The sequence below is a fragment of the Leucopleurus acutus genome, assembly GCF_964270905.1.
Source record: "Leucopleurus acutus genome assembly, chromosome: 4".
Lineage (NCBI taxonomy): Eukaryota > Metazoa > Chordata > Mammalia > Artiodactyla > Delphinidae > Leucopleurus > Leucopleurus acutus.
The window spans coordinates 146,802,202-146,823,261 of NC_139146.1; the positions used below are offsets into that span (position 1 = coordinate 146,802,202).

The window sequence follows — 21,060 nt, forward strand, 5'->3', positions numbered from 1 at the left end:
AACTACTGCTTTTCTGCATCATGAAATCCATGTACTGTTTTATGCAGCTGTAAAATAGATGACTGCTTCATATAGTGCACATGAATACCAAGCAAACCTACATAGGACCCTACTTGCTCCCAAGTCCTAGGCAGCAGACTTGAGTAAGCATTAGAAGAGAAAACTAATCTATGGGGTTTTGTTCTGTAAAGACACATCTGACCTCTGTGTTCTAGAGGAATCCTACCCTCGGAATGGAAACGTACCTGCAGAGCATCCCTTATAATTAAGAGTCACACTGAGTTTATTAAAACCATTTTTTTTTCTACCAATAACTGAATTCAAAGGAAAACTGATCATTTCAAAGTCTGAGCAGAGCCTGTCAATCTTTCTTAATTAGCTTAAGGAAAAATTCCATATCTCTGAAATAGGAAAATAGCCATCAAATTACATTACTTGTAAATACATATGCATATTTTTCTCCCCCAAAGTATAATCAGATGTGTAAAGTAGAGTTGGCTTGTTTGTTAAATCACACTGGGTTTCAAACCTGTGCGCAGATCATTTTGTATCTCATTGGCGTTTGGAAGCTTTCAGACATTATTTTCTTTATTTAATGTAGAGTGTCTGAGCACATGGAGGTAAGCACCATCACGTGACGTAGAAAACCTTGCTATCAGCCTTATATTTTACATTATCAAAGTAAAACATAAATTATAATGTAATTTCACCTGTATACATTACTGATACTATTATTATTTTACAGCTGTAAAAACATTTAGCACTTAATTTCTTTGACTCTCTCAGTGCCCTTCCCAAACTCCATCATAGTTGATGGGAACAGGCCAACACAGACCTCATATACCAAAGGAAAAATCCAATTCTGAATTTTAAAGCTGATCACTACTCAGTACTTTCCTGACTAATTTAAATTCCTGTAACCCCTCTAATTTTTCTAAGACTTTATGTATATTGTTATTTTACCTATTACAGATAAAGTTTTAATTTAAAACTAGCATATCAGTATTGAAATATTACTATTTAAGTTCATTTTATTTAAATACCATTGTAGTGTTGTTCTCCAATTCAGGACTCTGTGTGTATTAGTGTTTAGATTTTGGATTTGTTTTAAAACTTCAATTGTTTCTGCCAACATAGCCTGTCCCAAACACCTTACAAATATTTTCTCATTTAAAACTGTTACTATCTCTACAGAAAGTGAACTGAGACAGAGACAGGCTGTTTCTGCCTAAGCTAACAGGTGATAGAGCCAAGATTTGAACCAGGTAATTTGGTTCAAGAGTTTGTGACAAATATAATAGTCTTTTTCAAGCGTATTGCATGTTAAAATATCGTGTTGCTTTTGAATATGGCCATACATCATATACTTCTAAAAATGTTTCTTTTGAAAAATGTCTATATGAGATTTCTTCAAGATATTATTAGGGTTTTTGCTTAAAGTGTTACATGCAAATCAGCAAAGTGTTAAAATGAATGAAAGTAACAATAAAAATAGTATGGTGACATACTTTGAATGATTGGTACTAGAGAAAAAAGACATAAGCATGATACTACTAATTTTTAAGGTATGACATTGTGAATTATTAAGCCCGTTTGGGGGATATGGAAGTACTGGGATAATCATTGGCTTCCTAATAAGAGGAGCTATTACAATTCAAATATTTAACTTATGACTTATACAGACATGCCTTCCATTTTGTTGATTCAGTAAACAGGTTAATGAAGTGTTTCACTGTTGAGGACTAGATTTTGTTAAATATTTTTTCAAAACCTGTGTTCAATTTATATATTCAAGCATATAAGCCATTTGTTCAACCTGGAACAACTTATACTCTCCTAAATGTCAAAATTCAATCTCTCTGATCTTTAAATTTTTGTTTTATATTCCCTTTCCTCTATTATCTATCCCCAGATCAGTACTAACAAGCTAAATCAAAATAAATACAAACTGAGAGGCTGAGTCAAGATGGAGGTGTGGGAAGACACGGAGTTAGCGTCTCCCCACAGCTAGGGTGCCTGCCGGCAGCTGGTGGGGTACTCTGATGACCAAAGAGATGGGTGGAACCCTAAAATGAACCAGTAGGACATAGGGGGACTGAGGGGGGAGAAGAATTGGAGGCTAGACAGGATCAGTGCCCCTGCGGCCAGGAGATCAGGAGAGGCAGGCAGGAGGGACTCTCTGGAAAGAGCGGGAGAGGAGTGGAGGACGATCGCCTGGCCCACTCGGGCACGGGGAGCCTGCTGAGCTCCCAGACTGATCCCCTGCCCACCAAAGCCCTCTCCAGGCCACGTGGGTCCTGGAGGGAGGCCAGGGAGATCAGGAGAGGCTGGTGGAAGGGGCCCTCCAGGAGGAGCAGGAGAGAATATGAGGGCGTTTGCCCTGCCCATTCAAGTCCAGGAAGCCTGCTGGGCTCCCAGGTGAGGTCCCCTGCCCTCTGAGACAAGGGATGGGGGGCACACCTGGGTCCCTTCTGTTCCTTGAGCCTAAGCCCCACCCCACCCCACAGCCCCCAGGGCCTTTTCCAGCCCTGTGGGTCCTGAGCATTGGCCCCACCCACCACTCAAACCTCACCCTTGCTTAGGCTCCACCCTCCAAAGCCAAGGCCTTCCCCCCCCTTTTTCTTTTTCCTTTTCCTTTTCCCTCCTCTTTTTTTTACTATTATGGTACTGATGTACCTTCTGGTTGTTGATTCATCTATATTTTTATTTTTATATTCTTTCTAACATATCTATTAGTTTCCTAGTCTAATTTTACTTTTTACTTTGTTATTGTTTTTCTTCCTTTTTTTTTTTTTTTTTTGCCACCCTACACAGTTTGGGGGATCTTGGTTCATGAGCCGGGGGTCAGGCCAAAGCTCCTGCGGTGGGAGCTCTGAGTCTGAGCCACTGGACTAACAGAGAACCTCAGACCCCAAGGAATATTCATCAGAGTGAGGTCTCATAGAGTTCCTCATCTCAGCACCAAGACCCAGCTCTACCCAATAGCCTACAAACTCCAGGGTTGGAAGCCTCAGGCCAACCAGTAAAACAGGAACACAATCCCACTCATTAAAAAAAAAAAAAAGGCAAAAAATTGTGTCACAGTTGAAGGAGCAAGGTAAAAACCTACAAGACCAAATAAATGAAGAGGAAATAAGCAATCTACCTGAAAAAGAATTCAGAATGACAATAGTAAAGATGATCCAGAATCTTGGAAATAGAATGAGGCACAGATTGAGAAAAAACAAGAAATGTTTAATGAAGATCTAAAGAACTAAAGAACAAACAGAGATGAACAACACAATAACAAATAAAAAATACACTAGAAGGAATCAATAATAGAATAACTGAGGCAGAAGAATGAATAAGCGAGCTGGAAGACAAAATGTTGTAAAAAACTGCCAAGGAACGGAATAAAGAAAAAAGAATGAAAAGAATTGAAGACAATCTCAGAGACCTCTGAGACAACACTAAATGCACCACCATTCAAATTATAGGGGTCCCAGAAGAAGAAGAGAAAAAGAAAAGGGTCTGAGAAAATATTTGAAGAGATTATAGGTGAAAACTTCCCTAACATGGGAAAGGAAATAGTCACCCAAGTCCAGGAAGCACAGAGAGTCCTATACCAGATAGACCCTAGGAAGAACACACCAAGACACATATCAATCAAACTAACAAAAATTAAATTCAAAGAAAAAATATTAAAAGCAGGGAAAAACAAAAAATAACACAAAGGAATCCCCATAAGGTTATCAGCTGATTTTTCAGTGGAAACTCTGCAGGCCAGAAGGGAGTGGCAGGATATACTTAGAACGATGAAAGAGAAAAACATACAACCAAGATTACTCTACCCAGCAAGGATCTCATTCAGATTTGATGGAGAAGTCAAAAGCCTTCCAAACAAGCAGAAGCTAAGAGAATTCAGCACCACCAAACCAGCTTTACAACAAATGCTAAAGAAACTTCTCTAGGCGGGAAACAAGGAGAAGAAAAAGACCCACAAAAACAAAAGCAAAGCAATTAAGAAAATGGTAATGGGAAGATATATATTGATAATCTTGCATGTAAATGGATTAAATGCCCCAAGCAAAAGACACGGACTGACTGAATGGATACAAAAACAAGACCCATGTATATGCTGTCTACAAGAGACCCACTTTAGACCTAGGGGCACACACAGAATGAAAGTGAAGGGATGGAAAAAGATTCTCCATGCAAATGGAAATCGAAAGAAATCTGGAGTAGCAGTACTCGTATCAGATAAAATCTACTTTAAAATAAAGACTCTTACAAGAGATAAGGAGGGACACTACATAATGATCAAAGAATCATCCCAAGAAGAAAATATAACAATTATAAATGTTTATGCACGCAACATAGCACCTCAATACATAAGGCAAATGCTAACAACCATGAAAGGAGAAATTGACAGTAACACAATGATAGTGGGGGAGTTTAACACCCCACTTACACCAATGGACAGATCATCCAAACAGAAAGTAAATAAACACAAGCTTTTAATGACACAATAGACCAGATAGGTTTAATTGATATTTATAGAACATTCCACCCAAAAGTGGCAAAATACACTTTCTTCTCAATGGCACATGGAACGTTCTCCAAGATAGATCATGTCTTGGGTCACAAATCAAGCGTCAGAAAATTTAAGAAAATTGAAATTGTATGAAGCATCTTTTCTGACCACAGCGTTATGAGATTGGAAATAAATTACAGGAAAAAAACTGTAAAAAGCACAAATACATGGAGACTAAACAGTGCACTACTAAATAACCAAGATATCACTGAAGAAATCAAAGAAGAAATTAAAAAAATACATAGAAACAAATAACAATGAAAACACGACGAGCCAAAACCTATGGGATGCAGCAAAAGCAGTTCTAAGAGGGAAGTTTATAGCAATTCAATCTCACCTCAAGAAACAAGAAAAATCTCAAACAATCTAACCCTACACTTAAAAAAACTAGAGAAAGAAGAACAAAGAAAACCCAAAGTCAGTAGAAGGAAAGAAATCATAAAGATCAGAGCAGAAATAAATGAAATAGAAATGAATATTAATAAAACTAAAAGCTGGTTCTTTGAGAAGATTAACAAAATTGATAAACCCTTAACTAGATTCATCAAGAAAAAAAGGGAGAGGATGCAAATCAATAAAATTAGTAATGAAAAAGGAGAAATCACAACTGACACTGCAGAAATACAAAGGATTATAAGGGACTACTACAAACAACTATATGCCAATAAAATGGACAACCATGAAGAAACAGACAAATTCTTGGAAAGGTACAGTTGTCCAAGACTGAACCAGGAGGAATTAGAGAATATAAACAGACCTATGACAAGTAATGAAATTGAAACCATAATTAAAAATCTTCCAACAAACAAAAGTTCAGGACCAGATGGCTTCACAGGCAAATTCTGTCAAACATTTAGAGAAGAACTAACACTGATCCTTCTCAAACTCTTTAAAAAAAATTGCAGAGGGAGGAACACTCCCAAATTCATTCGACAACACCATCACCCTGATACCAAAACCAAAAAAAGATATCACAAAAAAGAAAATTATAGACCAATATCACTGATGAATGCACATGCAAAAATCCTGAACAAAATACTAGCAAACAGAATCCAACAACACGTTAAAAGGATCATACACCATGATCAAGTGGGATTTTCCCAGGGATGCAAGGATTCTTCAGTATTTGCATTTGCCCACATATCTGTATATGCCCATAGTGGGATTGCATTAATCATGTTTTTCTTTTTAAGAAGAAAGACTATAGCTTTTATTCTTTAACTCTGCTTCAATCTTTATGAATGTTCTTTACAGGCTTTCAGGGTGTAGTTTATTTACAATAAGAAGCAAATGAGGAAATTTATTAAAACATTTTATAAAAACAGGAGTTGATTCAACAAATACAAAGAAGTCATAACAAACTTAAGAGTAAGTTTCAACACCTTCACCTGCCAAGACTGTGACCTCAATTTAGAGGGGCTGTGAACTCATACATAGAAGTAACTGTCAGCCCTGTCTCTTAGTTTCCCAAGAGTGTTTTTTTCTTGTATACTGTTTTAAATTTTATTGAATGTGTTGAAACATTTTTTTAAAAATCAGGAGATTGAACATTAAAATTAACTCTTCTAGAATCCCTCTTAAAATAATCACTCATGGCAAAGGTCTTTGGCACAAGTAGTAGCCACCCTTTTTAGACAGGCTCTCCTACAATTAACCATTGAAACTCCATTCCTATCCCATTCCACACCCATCCCTTTACTCGTGTTGTTTCCTCCAGGCACCTGTAGATATTTGATTTTGTGACCCCTGTTCTCTATACCACGTTTTCTAATGGTCTCTTGAATTCTATAAATTACAGAGAGTTTTTAAAATGTGAAATTTGGCCTTAAGGTATTATTTGTCTAGAAAGTAATTATTATGTATCAAAGTCAGCCTGATCAATTGATGACTGAATAACATTACCTGCATACAAAAATCCACTACTTTCAGATGCAAATGGCGATTAAATACATATAACCTTATCAGGTGTACATACAATTTTAATGGGAAAAGAAGAAAAATCTTAAAAAAATATCATAACAAAAACCATGTTCATTTAGTAGTCCATATACAGTTTAGAATTTACAAAATAGAAACAGACATTATTTGATAATTATTTATTGACAAATTATTATAGGTCAAGCACTGTGCAAGGTGCTAGAATAAATAAAGGGAAAGATGCTAAAGATTACGTTTTCTGGAAAGCTGTGATGAATTTTGTAATTTTCTTAGGAACTCCTGTATTTGATTTATTTAATGTAAAATATTAGTTGAGATCGTTATCCCAAACCTTAGGGGAATTCTCTTTATTGAGGCATTTTTTCCTCCAAACTGCATTTTTCAGTGTGCATTTATTACCTAGCAACCAAACCATAAAATACTACTGTTAGATCTTAGATTGATAGGGCTTTTTGCTAGCTGTAGTATAAAATATTTTTATGATGAAACCCATAGAAATTTCCCTCCCGACAACAAAGGATTTAAGAATTATTGTACCAGCTTGCTCACTTCAGGAAAGCACATTTCAGCTTTCAGTGATTCCTGATTGATATTCTCTGAAGTGCTGAAAATACCCTGCTAGTAAATGATACCCTACAGACTAAAACCATCTTTTCATCTGTAGAACTATAGGCCAATGTAGTATAAACCTTCCTGTGACAGACTGACTTACATTCCATTTGCTATCAAATGACAGCATCATTTCAGATCGTGGTGGAAGCCTCAATAGATGTAGCCAGTGAGAGACACTTCCCTGGTCAGTGCTTTCCATTTGGCTTTCCTCAGATATGTGTATAATCTTCTGAAACTCTTTTTACTTGCTTCTAAGAATAAATACCACTTTGAAACCTGTTTATGACCTCAAAACAGAGTCAGAGCTCTCAGTGGTCAAAATCTTGGGTTCTGAAACCAGATTAGCTAAATTTGAATCATGACTCCTTACATCCTAGCTGTGTAGCCTTTGATGATTACTATTAAACACTCTGTACCTCGGTGTCCTCATTTGTAAAATGGAAATAATGATACCATTTATTTCATAGGGTTGTTTTGAGATGAAAATGAAGTTGCTCAGGTAAAGCACTTAGAGTAGAGCATGGAGTAAATAATCAATAGATTGTAGCCATTATTATGAGAATTATTTATCTTTCTGGAGAGTCAAAAATCTGAGTGGGACCTTGATCATACTTGGTGGCACTTGCATTTAAAATGTATAATGACTTCTGCACCATTTCCAAGAGTGGTCCTTTGAAAAGTTTTCAGTTGTCTTCAAATCGCCAACTCCACCTTTCTGTTTTATTAGTTGATCTCCTGGCCTACTTTACTGAAATGATTGAGGCTTCCTACAAGGAAGTCCTTCTTTTCCATTTATTAATGCCTCTGGGCCATTGTGTTCCTACTCTATTGGTGTCTAGGAAGAGCACTCGCTCCCCCTTTCTTATCAAAATGAACTAATCTGCTTGGTTTATTTTTTTTTGAAGCTTCATAATGTTATGTTTATAATATATATACAGGCATACCTCAGAGAGACTGTGGGTTCAGTTCCAGACCACTACAATAAAGTGAATGTTGCAATAAAGTTAGTCACACTAATTTTTTGGTTTCCCAGTGCATAAAAAAAGTTATTTTTACACTATACTATAGTCTACTAACTGTGAAATAGCATTATGGCTAAAAATACAGTATGTATACCTTAATAAATAAAAGTATACTTCATTGCTAAAAAATGTTAATCATCATCTGAACCTTCAGTGAGTCATAATCCTTTTGCTGGTAGAGGATCTTGCCTCCACGGTGATGGCTGCTGACTAATCAGGTGCTGGTTGCTGAAGGTAGCAGGTATCTGTGGCAATTTCTTAAAATAAGACAACAATGAAGTTTGCAGCATCAATTGACTCTTCCTTTCATGAATGATTTATCTGTAGCATTGCAGTGCAGTTTGATACGATTTTACCTGCAGAACTTCTTTCAGAATTGTTGTCAGTCCTCTCAAATCCTGCCACTGCTTTATCAACTAAGTTTATGTAATTTTCTAAATCTTTGCTATCACTTCAACAATCTTCACAGCATCTTCACCAGGAGTGGATTCCATCCAAGAAACCACTTTCTTTCCTCATCTGTAAGTAGCAACTCCTCATCTGTAAAGTTTTATCATGAGATTGGAGTAATTCAGTCACATCTTCAGGCTTCATGTCTAATTCTCTTGCTATTTCCACCATAGCTGCCAATAGTTCCTCCACTGAAGTCTTGAAACTCTCAAAGTCATCCATGAGGGTTGGAATCAACTTCTTCCAAACACCTGTTAATGTTGATATTTTGACCTCTCTCCATGAATCATAAATATTCTTAATGACATCTAGAATGGTAAATCCTTTCCAAAAAATTTTCTATTTCCTTTGCCCATATCCCTCAGAAGAATCTCTGTCTATGGCAGTGATAGCCTTATGCAATGTATTTCTTAAATAATAAGACTTGAAATTTAAAATTAGTCCTTGCTCCATGGGCTGCAGAAAGAATGCTACGTTAGCAAGCATGAACACAAAATAAATCCCATTGCACATCTCCATCAGAGCTCTGGAGTGACCAGGTGCAATGTCAATGAAAAGTAGTATTTTACTTTATTTATTTTAACATCTTTATTGAACTATAATTGCTTTACAATGTTGTGTTAATTTCTGTTGTACAACAAAGTGAATCAGCTATATGTATATACATATCGCCATATTCCCTCCCTTTTGCGCCTCCCTCACACCCTCCCTATCCCACTCCTCTAGGTGGTCACAAAGCACCGAGCTGATCTCCCTGTGCTATGCAGCTCTTTCCCGCTAGCTATCTATTTCACTTTTGGTAGTGTATATATGTACATGCCACTCTCTCACTTCATCCCAGCTTACGCTTCCTCCTCTATGTGTCCTCAAGTCCATTTTCTACATCTGTGTCTTTATTCCTATCCTGCCCCAGGTTCATCAGAACCATTTTTTTTATTCCATATATGTGTGTTAGCATACAGTATTTGTTTTTCTCTTTCTGACTTACTTCACTCCATATGACAGGCTCTAGGTCAATCCACCCCACTACAAATAACTCGATTTCGTTTCTTTTTATGTAATATTCCATTGTATATATGTGCCACATCTTCTTTATCCCTTCATCTGTCAATGGACACTTAGGTTACTTCCATGTCCTAGCTATTGTAAATAGTGCTGCAATGAACATTGTGGTACATGACTCTTTTTGAATTATGGTTTTTCTCAGGGTATATGCCCAGGAGTGGGATTGCTGGGTCATATGATAGTCCTGTTTTTAGTTTTTTAAGGAACCTCCATACTGTTCTCCATAGTGGCTGTATCAATTTACATTCCCACCAACAGTGCAAGAGAGTTCCCTTTTCTCCACACCCTCTCCAGGATTTATTGTTTGTAGATATTTTGATGATGGCCATTCTGACCAGTGTGAAGTGATACCTCATTGTGGTTTTGATTTGCATTTCTCTAATGATTAGTGATGTTGAGCATCCTTTCATGTGTTTGTTGGCAATCTGTATATCTTCTTTGGAGAAATGTCTATTTAGGCCTTCTGCCCATTTTTGGATTGGGTTGACTGTTTTTTTTAATATGGAGCTGCACGAGCTGCTTGTATATTTTGGAGATTAATCCTTTGTCAATTGCTTAATTTGCAAATATTTTCTCCCATTCATAGGGTTGTCTTTTGGTCTTGTTTATGGTTTCCTTTGCTGTGCAAAAGCTTTGAAGTTTCATTAGGTCCCATTTATTTATTTTTGTTTTTATTTCCATTTCTCTAGGAGGTGGGTCAAAAAGGATCTTGCTAGAATTTGTGGCATAGAATGTTCTGCCTATGTTTTCCTCTAAGAGTTTTATAGTGTCTGGCCTTACATTTAGGTCTTTAATCCATTTTGAGTTTATTTTTGTGTATGGTGTCAGGGAGTGTTCTAATTTCATTCTTTTACATGTAGCTGTCCGGTTTTCCCAGCACCACTTATTGAAGAGGCTGTCTTTTCTCCATTGTATATTCTTGCCTCCGTTATGAAAGATGAGGTGACCGTATTTGCATGGGTTTATCTCTGGGCTTTCTGTCCTGTTCCTTTGATCTATATTTCTGGTTTTGTGCCAGTACCCTATCGTCTTGATTACTGTAGCTTTGTAGTATAATCTGAAGTCAGGGAGCCTGATTCCTCCAGCTCCATTTTTGTTTCTCAAGATTGCTTTGGCTATTTGGGGTCTTTTGTGTTTCCATACAAATTGTGAATTTTTTTGTTCTAGTTCTGTGAAAAATACCAGTGGTAGTTTGATAGGGATTGCATTCACTCTGTAGATTGCTTTGGGTAGTAGAGTCATTTTCACAATGTTGACTCTCCCAATCCAAGAACATGATATATCTCTCCATCTATTTGTATCATCTTTAATTTCTTTCATCAGTGTCTTACAATTTTCTGCATACAGGTCTTTTGTCTCCTTAGGTAGGTTTATTCCTAGGTATTTTATTCTCTTTGTTGCAATGGTAAATGGGAATGTTTTCTTGATTTCACTTTCAGATTTTTCATCATTAGTGTATAGGAATGCAAGAGAGTTCTTTGCATTAATTTTGTATCCTGCTACTTTACCAAATTCATTGATTAGCTCTAGTAGTTTTCTGGTAACATCTTTAGGATTTTCTATGTATAGTATCATGTCATCTGCAAACAGTGATAGTTTTACTTCTTCTTTTCCAATTTGCATTCCTTTTATTTCTTTTTCTTCTCTGATTACCATGGCTAGGACTTCCAAAACTATGTTGAATAATAATGGTGGGAGTAGACATCCTTGTCTTGTTCCGGATCTTAGAGAAAAGGCTTTCAGTTTTTCACCATTGAGAATGATGTGTGCTGTGGGTTTGTCATATATGACCTTTATTATGTTGAAGTAATTTCCCTCTATGCCCAGTTTCTTGAGAGTTTTTATCATAAATGGTGTTGAATTTTGTTGAAAGCTTTTTCTACATCTATTGAAATTATCATATGGTTTTTCTCCTTCATTTTGTTAATATGGTGTATCACATTGATTCACGTATATTTATTCCTTGCATTCCTAGAATAAACCCCACTTGATCATGGTGTATGATCCTTTTAATGTGCTGTTGGATTCTGTTTGTTAGTGTTTTGTTGAGGGCTTTGCATCTATGTTCATCAGTGATATTGGCCTGTAGTTTTCTTATTTTGTGACATCTTCGCCTGCTGTTGGTATCAGGGTGATGGTGGCCTTGTAGAATGAGTTAGGGAATGTTCCTTCCTCTACTATATTTTGGAAGAATTTGAAAAGAATAGATGTTTTCTCTTCTCCACATGTTTGATGCAATTCACCTGTGAAGCCATCTGGTCCTGGGATTTTGTTTGTTGGAAGATTTTAAATCACAGTTTCAATTTCAGTGCTTGTGATTGGTCTGTTCATATTTTCTGTTTCTTCCTGATTCAGTCTTGGAAGGATGTACTTTTCTAAAAAGTTGTCCATTTCTTCCAGGTTGTCCATTTTATTGGCATAGAGTTGCTTGCAGTAGTCTCTCATGATCCTTTGTATTTCTGCAGGGTTAGTTGTTACTTCTTTTTCATTTCTAATTCTGTTGATTTGAGTCTTCTCCCTTTTTTTCTTGATGAGTCTGGCTAATGTGTTATCAATTTTGTTTACACTCTCAAAGAACCAACTTTTAGTTTTATTGATCTTGCTATTGTTTCCTTCATTTCTTTTTCATTTATTTTTGATCTGATCTTTATGATTTCTTTCCTTCTGCTAACTTTGGAGGGTTTTTTTTGGTGTGTGTTCTTTCTCTAATTGCTTTAGGTATAAGGTTACATTGTTTAATTGAGACTTTTCTTGTTTCTTGAGGTAGTACTGTATTGCTATAGACTTCCTTCTTAGAACAGATTTTGCTGCATCCCATATGTTTTGAAGCATTGTGTTTTCATTGTTATTTGTTTCTAGGTATTTTTTGATTTCCTCTTTGATTTCTTCAATGATCTCTTGATTATTTAGTAGTGTGTTTTTTAGCCTCCATGTGTTTCTATTTTTTACCGATTTTTTCCCGGTAATTGATATCTAGTCTCATAGCGTTGTCAGAAAAGATACTTGATATGATTTCAATTTTCTTAAATTTACCAAGGCTTGATTTGCGACCCAAGATATGATCTGTCCTGGAAAGTGTTCCATGAACACTTGAGAAGAAAGTTTATTCTGTTGTTTTTGGATGGAATGTCCTATAAATATCAATTGATTTCATCCGGTCTAAAGTGTCATTTAAAGCTTATGTTTCTTTATTTTCATTTTGGATGATCTGTCCATTGTTGAAAGTGGGGTGTTAAAGCCCCCACTATTATTCTGTTACTGTCTATTTCCCCTTTTATGGCTGTTAGCATTTTCCTTATGTATTGAGGAACTCCTCTATTGGGTGTATAAATATTTATAATTGTTGTATCTTTGTCCTGCATTGATCCCTTGATCATTATGTAGTGTCCTTCTTTATCTCTTGTAATAGCCTTTATTTTAAAGTCTATTTTGTCTGATATGAGAATTGCTACTCCAGCTTTCTTTTGGTTGCCATTTGCATGGAATATCTTTTTCCATCCCCTCACTTTCAGTCTGTATGTGTCCCTAGGTCTGAAGTGGTTCTCTTGTAGACAGCATATACAGGTCTTGTTTTTGTATCCATTCAGCCAGCCTATGTCTTTTGTTGGAGCATTTAATCCATTTACATTTAAGGTAATTGTCGATATGTATGTTCCTATTACCATTTTCTTAATGGTTTTGGGTTTATTTTTGTCGGTCTTTTCCTTCTCTTGTGTTTCCTGCCTAGAGAAGTTCCTTTAGCATTTGTTGTAAAGCTGGTTTGCTGGTGCTGAATTCTCTTAACTTTTGGTTGTCTGTAAAGGTTTTAGTTTCTCCGTCAAATCTGAATGAGATCCTTGCTGGGTAGAGTAATCTTGGTTGTAGTTTTTTTCCTTTCATCACTCTAAATATGTCCTGCTACTCCCTTCTGGCTTGCAGAGTTTCTGCTGAAAAATCAGCTTTAAACCTTATGGGGATTCCCTTGCATGTTATTTGTTGCTTTTCCCTTGCTGCATTTAATACTTTTTCTTTGTATTTAATCTTTGATAGTTTGATTAATATCTGACTTGGCACGTTTCTTCTTGGATTTATCTTGTATGGGATTTTCTGCGCTTCCTGGACTTGATTGACTATTTCCTCTCCCCTATTAGGGAAGTTTTTGAGTATAATCTCTTCAAATATTTTCTCAGACCCTTTCTTTTTCTCTTCTTCTTGGTCCTCTATAATTTGAATGTTGGTGTGTTTAATATTGTTCTGGATGTCTCTGAGACTGTCCTTAATTCTTTTAACTCTTTTTCTTCTATTCTGCTCTGCAGCAGTTATTTCCACTATTTTGTCTTCCAGGTCACTTATCCATTCTTCTGCCTCAGTTATTCTGCTATTAAGTCCTTCTAGAGTGTTTTTAATTTCATTTATTGTGTTGTTCATTATTGTTTCTTTGCTCTTTAGTTCTTCTTGGTCCTTGTTAAATGTTTCTTGTATATTCTCCCCTCTATATCCGAGATTTTGGATCATCTTTACTATCATTCTGAATTCTTTTTCAGGTAGACTGCCTGTTTCCTCTTCATTTGTTTGGTCTTGTGGTTTTTTACTTGCTCCTTCATCTGCTGTACATTTCTCTGTCTTCTCATTTTGTTTAACTTACTGTGTTTGGGGTCTCCTTTTCACAGGCTACAGGTCGTAGTTCCCATTATTTTTAGTGTCTGCCCCCAGTGGGTGAGGTTGGTTCAGTGGCTTGTACAGGCTTCCTGCTGGACGAGACTGGTGCCAGTGCTCTGGTGAGAGGGGATGGATCTTGTCTTTCTGATGGGTAGAGCTGTTTCTGGTTGTGTGTTTTGGGGTGTCTGTGAGCTTAGTATGACTTTAGGCAGCCTCTGTACTAATGGGTGGGGTTGTGTTCCTGTCTTGCTAGTTGTTTGGCATGGGGTGTACAGCACTGCAGCTTGCTGGCCGTTGTGTGGAGCTCGGTCTTAATGTTGAGATGGAGATCTCGGGAGAGCTCCCGCTTATTGATATTACGTGGGGCCGAGAGGTCTCTGGTGGTCCAATGTTCTGGTCTCGGCTCTCCCACCTTGGAGGCTTAGACCCAACATCTGACTGAAGCCCCAAGATCCTGCTGGCCACATAGCTTGGAAGAAAAGGAAGAAATAAACCAAAAACAGAAAAATGAACAGATAGAACCTCCAACCAAATGTTAAAAGCAAAACTAAACAGACAAAATCACACAAAGAAACATACACACTGAGTAAAAGAGAAGAAAGGGAAAAAATAATAAAATAAAAAGTAATAAAAATGGAAGAGAGCAATCACACCAATAAACAAATCCACCAATGATAACAAGCACTAAAAAGTACACTAAGATAAACATAAAACCAAAAAGACATCAGACACAGAAAGCAATGCCCAAGTCTACAGTTGCTCCCAAAGTCCACCGCCTCAATTTTGGGAACATTTGTTGTCTATTCAGGTATTCCAGAGATGCACAGTTTATGAAGTTGATTGTGGGGATTTAATCTGCTGCTCCTGAGGCTGCACAGAGAAATTTCCCTTTCCCTTCTTTGTTCACACAGCTCCTGGGGTTCAGTTTTGGTTTTGGTTTTGGCCCTGCCACTGCGTCTAGGCCCCCCTCAGGCGTCTGTTCCCTGCCCAACCAGGAGGGGGTTAAAGCAGGGGCTGATTATGACTCTGTTGCTCTCTGAGGCTGGGGAGAGGGAGGGGTTCAGTGGTCATAATTGGAATGCAGGGCAAGCCTCTGTTGGCAGAGGCCAGCGTGACATTGCAGCAGCCTGCGGTATGCCATGTGTTCTCCTGGGGAAGTTGTCCCTGGATCTCAGGACCGTGGCAGTGGCGGGCTGCACAGGCTCCAGGGGGTGCAATGTGGGTAGTAACCTGTGCTTGCACACAGGATTTTTGTTGGAAGCGGCAGCAACATTAGCGTTTCATGCCCATCTCTGGGGTCTGAGCTGTTAGCTGTGGCTTGCGCCCATCTCTGGAGCTTGCTTAGGCGGTGCTCTCCCTTCTTTGGGCACACAGGGAATGAATCCCCTCTCCTTGTGCACCCCGAGACAACGGCCTCTTGCCTTTCCGGCAGGTCCAGACTTTTACCCAGACTCCCTTCTGGCTAGCTGTGGCACACTAGCCCCCTTCAGGCTGTGTTCATGCAGACAACCCCAGTCCTCTCCCTGGCGTCTGACCTCCGAAGTCCGAGCCTCAGCTCCCAGCCCCTACCCGCCCCAGTGGGTGAGCAGACAAGCATCTCAGGCTGGTGAGTGCCGCTTGGCACTGATCTTCAGTGCGGGAATCTCTCTGCTTTGCCCTCCGCACCCCTGTTGCTGTGCTCTCCTCTGTGTCTCTGAAGCTTCCCACCCAGCCACCCCCAGTCTCCACCAGTGAAGGGGCTTCCTAGTGTGTGGAAACTTTTCCTCCTTCACAGCTCCCTCCCAGAGGTGTGGCTCCCATCCCTATTCTTTTGTCTCTGTTTTTTCTTTCTTATTTTGCCCTACCCAGGTATGTGGGGAGTTTCTTGCCTTTTGGGAAGTCTGAGGTCTTCTGCCAGTGTTCAGTAGTTATTCTGTAGGAATCGTTCCACGTGTAGATGTATTTTTGATGTATTTGTGGAGAGGAAGGTGATCTCCGTGTATTATTCCTCTACCCTCTTGAAGCTTCTCTTTGCTTGTGCTCTTGATTTTATTCTCTATTCTCTGAGTTCACCAAGTGTTTACTCTCCTGTTAGCAGCTATATAGCTTGTAATTGTTCCCCAACTCACGCCTCTTATCCCGAGTGACTGTATATCCAGCATTCCAGGGACAATCTTACTTTTATAGTGGTTGTAGATCAATTATCATGATTATTGTTGGTATCTCCTTTCAGTAGTGTCCCAATTTAGACAGTAATTTGTAAAAAAGGTCATCTTTATTTTTTTAAATTTCTCAAAGGATACATTATTTTTTTAAATTAATTTATTTATTTTTGGCTGCATTGGGTCTTTGTTGCTGCACACGGGCTTTCTCTAGTGGCAAGCGGGGGCTACTCTTCATTGCAGTGCGCAGGCTTCTCATTGCAGTGGCTTCTCTTATTGCAGAGCATGGACTCTAGGCACACGGGCTTCAGTAGTTGTTGCACACGGGCTCAGTAGTTGTCGTTCGTGGGCTCTAGAGCGCAGGCTCAGTTGTTGTGGTGTACGGGCTTAGTTACTCTATGGCATGCGGGATCTTCCTGGACCAGGGCTCAAACCTGTGTCTCCTGCATTGGCAGGTGGATTCTTAACCACTGCACCACCAGGAAAGTCCCAGGTCATCCTCTTACAGGCTACAAACACACCTTCATTTGACCCCCAAATAATCAAATGTGAGGATTTGTTATTTCTTTAACATTACTACCTGATCTCCCTGTCATGATCCTTGCTTCCATCCTTCTCAACTTTTGAGTTGTTACTCTTCCTCCTCTAAATATAGACATTATCAAGTTTGATACATTCTTTCCTTTTCCTCTCTTTCTTTTTACTCTCTTCCATATTTCAACCAGTATCTCGTAGGCTGGGAGCCTCCAATGTATTTCTCTATTTCCAAAGACCCTACTGAACCATGGTCATACATTCTTACCTCCTTGCTGTATATTTTCCTCTGTATATCATGCCTGCTCTTCAAATACAAATCAATTTTTCAGTTTTTTAAATATTGAATAATCAAATAGCCTGCTACTGTGTCTCTAATGTCTTCTTTTTCTAATTCACTATTACTTCCAGAAAAATTTCTCTGAAGCTCAGATTTCATATAAAATGAACATTTCCCCCCAAATCCTGAAATTCAAGACCCTTAATAATATGACCCAAGTTTTATTCTGTAGTATTCAGTGGGCCAAAAAAATGCCTTTGGTTTTCTAAGTAAAAATAAAAGACACACTTTTCATTTTCACCAAGAACTTTATTGAACAGCATATTCACCTCTTTGTTCCACTACATTCTGCCATTTTCCAGGCAACTTCATAATTCCATCTCCCCAAAACATTTTATCTTTCTGAGCAAAGAACTGTTCCAGGTGCCTTTTACAGTCTTCCAGGGAATTGAAATTTTTTCCATTAAGAGAATTTTGTAAAGACCAAGGTAAATGGAAACCTGAAGGTGCAGTGTCTGGTTAATACAGTGGTTGAATCAGAGTTTCCCAGCCAAACTGTAACAGTTTTTGCCTGGTCATCAGTGAAACATGGGGTCTTGCATTATGCTGATGGAAGATTATGCATTTTCTGTTGACTAATTGTGGATGCTTTTCATCTGCTTTCAGTTGTTCTAACTGGGGGCCGTACTTGTTGGAATTAATCATTTGGTTTTGAAGACAGAGTCCTTTGTAACGTTAAACAGTATGAACATGCTGAATTGTGCATGGATGTCTTCTGACCAGTGTGTTATAAGCAGTCTAGCCAGAAAAATTAATCATATTTCTTTATCTCTGTATGATTTGACATACATAGTAAGTAGTCTCTCATTTTCTCGGTTGGCTTTCAAGTTACCATACTCTTCTCCTCTTTCTCTTAACTCATTGACTTCATTGTTAGTGTTTTCTCCCACAGCATTCAGTCCTTGATTTTCTGCTCTTTTCCCAAACTGCTACTCTGGGTAATCACATTAAGTCTCATGGTTTAAATGGAATCCACATGGTAAGATCTCCAAAATTAATAATTACAGCTCTGACTCTGTCCTGACATCCAGAGTAACAGAACCAACTACCTTCTCAACATTACCAGTTGGATGCCTAATAAGCTTCTCCAAATTGACAGAAATAAAAGATAAGTCTTAATTATCTTGTTGCACTTGCCAAATAAATAATCACACAAAAAACTTTCTTCATGTGGTCTTCCCATTTAGAAAATATTGCCACCTTTACCCAGGTTTTATAGCCCACAAATCCAGGATTTGTTCTTGATTCCTCTCTTTCCTACAGCTCCATACCCTATCCAGACAAAAAATTCCTGAAAGAGCTACGTTCAAAATATAAACCAGTTACCAAACACTGCTACCACCCTAGTTTAAGCCATCCTCATCTTGTATAGAGTACTGAAGTCTTCTGTTTCCTTACTAGTATTCTTATTCCCCTACAGTCTATTCCTGAAATATCATATTTTTAAATACCTACAGTATTTTAAAAATATACACATAAGATTATATCATTTCCCTGTTTAAACCTCCCAAAGACTTCCTCCCTACACAATTAGATTAAAATCTGAAATGCTTGCCATACTCCTTGAAGCCCTAGATCATCTTGCCCCACACCCTCTTTAAATTTTTCTCCCATAACTCTCTCCTAAATTACTCTGCTTCTCCCCTACTGGTATTAATACTGCTCTTTAACCACATAAAGTTGTTCACTTCTTCAGGGCCTATCTATCGTCTCTTCCTTCTGTCTGGAAAGACTTTCCTTCCTATCATCTCTTTGTTTGCTCCATTGCTTCATACAGATCTTTACTCAGTTATCGTCTTTCTCAAGGATTTTTTCACTCTATTAAAAGTCATCATTATCTTTCATCACTCTGTACCTCTCTCTATGCTTTTTGTTTTAAATATCAAACTCATTGTAACCTGCCATTTTTATATGTATTTGTTCATTATTTGTCTTTTAATAAAATATACTTTCTATTTGGAATTTTATGGATTTTAGTTCAAAAAAATATCAGCAGTACTAATAAACAATGCCTTGAACATAGCAGGTACCCAATAAATAGTTTTGAACAAATATTAAATGAACTTTGGGTAGTAGAGTTTCTTCAATGTGTATCTTGGCATTATCACAAAATCTATGTTCTACAAAGGGCTATGCCTTACTCAATATGGAATCTTGTTTCATATTTCAGTACGAAAAACTTGCTACCAATTTGAGTTGAGGTAATGTTTATAATGATTGTTGAATTTGGCGTTCGGGAGAAGCCATAAATGATTAACAACTCATATGCTACTAGAATTCTTTTCTATAGCATCTAAGCTTATGTTTGAATAACTTTATTCTTGGGACCCACTGTTTCCCAAGGCAGTCTTAACTATTAGAAAATTATTTTGTGTCTCAGTTATTCATTTATCAAATACATGTTATCTAGGTTCTGGATCCCAATGATTTCAACATATTGGTCTTAGTGTATCTTTAAAATGTCCCTCTATTATAGGTAACCTATTATATTTCTTACTTTGGTTAAGAAAACCTTTTCTTTAAAAAACAATTTTCCATATTTCCTGGAAGGCACGGAATGGTTCGTTAAAGCTATTTTAACACAGGACACTTGACATTTTTACTCAGGAACATTTGACATGGCCCCCAAAATAACCAACACCATTAGAGTTCCAGGTGTTTTGTTTTCTTATACCTCTTTCTTCGTAAAAAAGTAATGTGCAGTAATCCTATGCCATCCCTGAGCTTCATACCTTCATCGTCCTTATTCTGAAACTATACCTCCTTCCTCATCCCATGCCTAAGGCTCACTGAATTTTCAACATACCCTAGGGATAGAAGTCAGAATGAGATTAAGAGCCAGTGATGTCTGTTGCATATATCATTTGGATACAAAAGTTAATAGCTTTTAAATTCTGATATGGAAAAATATCCTCTGTGTCAAAACAGCTATAATTTGCCTTGCTTTTCCAAACCATGCTTCTTTATCCCTAGCATTGAACAAAATATGTAATTACCTTAAGATAACGTGAAAGGCCCTTCAGCATCTCACCCCAACCTTCTTTCTTTTTTTATCCCCTACAAGTTTTCATGCCCTCGCTACATATACTCCTCACTTTCATCCCATAAACCTTTGCATGCATCAAGTCTTTGATATCCACCTGCCTCCTGCTTTTGGCTCACGTGGCAATTCTCAGCTCAAAGGGAAGTCCCTCTGGAAAGGCTTCCTCAACTCTAAAATAGTACATTATTCTCTTTCCTGCTCAACCATTACATTTTATATATATCTCCATTATGGCACTCTTCACTTTATGTTGTAATCCTTGATGATATATATTGATTGATATATATATGTATATATATATATATATTCTTGTATGAGGATATGCTAAGGACTATGTCCGTGGTCAGCTAGAGATTTGACAGTGTTGAGAATATGCAGCTGTGAATTACATTGCAAAATGTACTGATCAAAAATTAGGATCCAAGATGGATCTCCAGTTTTGGGGTGGCAGCAAAGGGCAAAGGATGGGTAGATCTACATCCACTGTCTTTTATGAGGCACAGCTATGCTGGGCTAATCTTGGCTTACATTACAGCAACAAATAACCACAGGAGCTTCTCCTAGCTGATGGGGATCATGTTTTGATTGTCCTGGCATATGGTATATGTTCAATTGCTGTGTAATAATTATGTTGGAATTCCTCCTGTTTCTTTGTCACTTAGATAGAGAGGTTTAAAGGAAAGAACAGGTTGTAATATCTTCTG

General features: G+C 37.7%; 1 pseudogene across 1 annotated transcript; it reads right to left on the bottom strand.

The window, feature by feature from the left end:
• Positions 1 to 4,432: 4,432 nt before the first annotated feature.
• On the bottom strand, positions 4,433 to 12,643 carry LOC309961164 (KANTR integral membrane protein-like; annotated as a pseudogene). Its single transcript has 2 exons — positions 12,610 to 12,643; positions 4,433 to 5,186 (listed from the first exon to the last, which is right to left on the bottom strand). The product of its transcript is annotated as a KANTR integral membrane protein-like (transcript).
• Positions 12,644 to 21,060: the final 8,417 nt, after the last annotated feature.